This window comes from Lycium ferocissimum, chromosome 10, assembly GCF_029784015.1.
Source record: "Lycium ferocissimum isolate CSIRO_LF1 chromosome 10, AGI_CSIRO_Lferr_CH_V1, whole genome shotgun sequence".
Taxonomy (NCBI): domain Eukaryota; kingdom Viridiplantae; phylum Streptophyta; class Magnoliopsida; order Solanales; family Solanaceae; genus Lycium; species Lycium ferocissimum.
In genome coordinates this window covers 27,546,952-27,549,909 of record NC_081351.1, presented here as the reverse complement: position 1 = coordinate 27,549,909, position 2,958 = coordinate 27,546,952, and the positions used below count along the sequence as shown (strand labels likewise).

General features: G+C 24.4%; 1 long non-coding RNA gene across 1 annotated transcript; it reads left to right on the top strand.

Annotated features, from left to right (window-relative positions):
* The first annotated feature begins 455 nt into the window (after positions 1-455).
* Positions 456-1,373, top strand: LOC132035271 (uncharacterized). The gene is made up of 2 exons (XR_009409209.1): positions 456-636; positions 796-1,373. It is a non-coding gene; the product is annotated as an uncharacterized LOC132035271 (long non-coding RNA).
* The last annotated feature ends 1,585 nt before the right edge of the window (positions 1,374-2,958 follow it).

The following is a 2,958-nucleotide window of genomic DNA, read 5'->3' as shown; positions in this document are numbered from 1 at the left end:
GAAAATATTAATTAATGTTTGTTGCTAATCAAACCGAAGACAAATAGATGTGGAACAATTTTTTTTTTATTGGGAACCGGGAAGCAAGCACAGATATATGTCTTTAATTTTTCTTATATATGAAAAAACACACGATAGATTCATTTTTAAAATAGTTTAAATAGAAAACAACAAATAGGTCAAACAAAATGATATATGTAAGATGTACTAGTTAATATTATTATATTACTACTATATAGAAGCATGGGTCTCAATCCATGCTTCGTCGTCCGTTAAAAGTTTTTTTTTTTTTTTTTTTTTTTAAAAAGTGTGGTCCTCATATTAAACACAAACCAATATTAAAAAATTTAAAAAAACACCAATCAATATTAAAAAAAAAAAAAAAGAAGTAAAAAAAGTGAAACCCACCATCTCCAAACTCACGGGAAAAAAAAAGTGAACCCCATATTAACAAAATCAATGAATCCCATATTAAAAAAACAAACAATATAAAAAAAAAAAGTGCAGACTTTGTATTCGTAGCAAACACTAATATAATAAAGTTTTAGATACGGAGCACAAACTACAATGTTATATTAATCGTGTTTTGAACATAGTATCCCATATTGACAAAATCAAGCAATATAAAAAAAAGAAGTAAATCCCATATTAAAAAAACAAACAATGTCAAAAAAAAAAGTGCAGACTTTGTATTCTTAGCAAACACTAATATAATAAATTTTTAGATACGGAGCACAAACTACAATGTTATATTAATCGTGTTTTGAACATAGTATATATATATATATATATAAGTAAATCCCATATTAAAAAAACAAACAATGTCAAAAAAAAAGTGTAGACTTTGTATTCTTAGCAAACACTAATATAATAAAGTTTTAGATACGGAGCACAAACTACAATGTTATATTAATCGTGTTTTGAATATATATATATATATATATATATATATATGATATGCATAAAAATAGTGCAAACTAATAATGTCCAAAAGGGTGGGCATACTAAACAACACCAAGCAATATAAAAAAAAAAAAAAACTATATAAAGCATGGTTTAGACCTTTCATTCGTCATCCGTTGTCCCTAAAAAAAAAAAAGGGTGGGCCCCATACTAAATAACACCGAAGAATAAAAAAAAGGAAGAAAAAAAAGTGGAACTCACCATCTCCAAACTCATGGGAAAAAATAAAGTGGACCCCGTATTAACAAAATCAAGCAATATCAAAAAAAAAAAAAAAGAACCCCATATTAAAAAAAATATAATGTTAAAAAAAAAAAGTGCAAACTTTGTATTCGTAGCAAACACTAATATAATAAAGTTTTAGATACGGAGCACAAACTACAATGTTATATTAATCGTGTTTTGAACATAATATATGTATATATATTATATGCATAAAAATAGTGCAAACTAATAATGTCCAAAAAAAAAAAAAAAGTGCACCCCATAAAGGGTGGACCCCATACTAAACAACATCAAGCAATATAAAAAATAAAAAAAAAAAGTGGAACCCACCATCTCCAAACTCACGGTAAAAAAAAGTGGATCCCATATTAACAAAATCAAGCAATATAAAAAAAAAAAAAAGTGAACCCCATATTAAAAAAAAAATAATGTCAAAAAAAAAGTGCAGACTTTGTATTCGTAGTAAACACTAATATAATAAAGTTTTAGATACTGAGTATAAACTACAATATTATATTAATCGTGTTTTGAACATATATATATATATATATATATATATATATATATATATATATATATATATATATATATATATATATATATATATATGCATAAAAATAGTAAATTAATAATGTTCAAAAAAAAAATGCACCCCATATATAAAAAATCAAACAATATTCATGTAATTTCCAAAGTATCTCATTAAGTCAATAATGATGGATTCATTGCCACGTGCGTATCAATCCATTAAAAGCAAATGAAATTGCTTTTCTTCAAAAGGTTAAGTGGTCAAACTATACAATTTTTTAAATTTTTTTATATTAGCCTGAGATCTAATCTAGATATTAAACTGTTGTACTTGCTATTCCGCCATGTCATTTATTTGTTATGTTTACTAAAATAAATATACTTAAAATATTTATATTTTAAAATAAGATAGAATTTAATTATTTTTTTTTTATTTTTATTCTTACTCTAATAAATGTGAAAAGAGATTAATGTCGTAAAAAAAAATATCAAATGGAGATCAAATAATGAATAAGGTAAATTAGTCAAATTATAATTCTAATCGACATTTTCTTAAAAAACCATGCAAAAGACAACATGACAAGTAAAATGAGCTAAACCGAGAATATTTACCAAAAATTAAAAAATAGTATTTCTTAGTTTAAATAGAAAATCAATTTCTACTTTGTTTCGTTTTAAACATGTAAAATTAATTTAATAATTTGAATTAGAATTATCCAAATCAAAATTTGATAAAAAATAATAAGTATTTTACACCTTTAAATTAATCGAATTAAAATTGAAAGTATCAACTGATGCTTAAATATTGCTATTGTTTTATCTCAAAGAGAGAAAAATAGTTTCCTTTTAAACAAATCTTCTCTTTTAAAAAATATTAATAAATTTGCCGATTTTGTATTCGTAGCAAACATTAATATAATAAAGTTTTAGATACGGAGCACAAACTACAATGTTATATTAATCGTGTTTTGAACATAATATATATATATATAATCACTATTCAAAGACAACTACATACACATACGCACTATAATCTAGTGTTGGGCCGTCGCTGTACGACGCATAAAGGCGTCTAGTAACTATATAGAAGCATGGATTAAAACCCATGCTTCGTCGTCCGTTAAGCACCAAAAAAAAAAAAAAAAAAAGGTGTGGTCCCCATATTAACACCAACCAATATTAAAAAAAAAAAAAAAACCACCAACTATTAAAAAAAAAAAGAAGTGAACCCCATATTAAAAA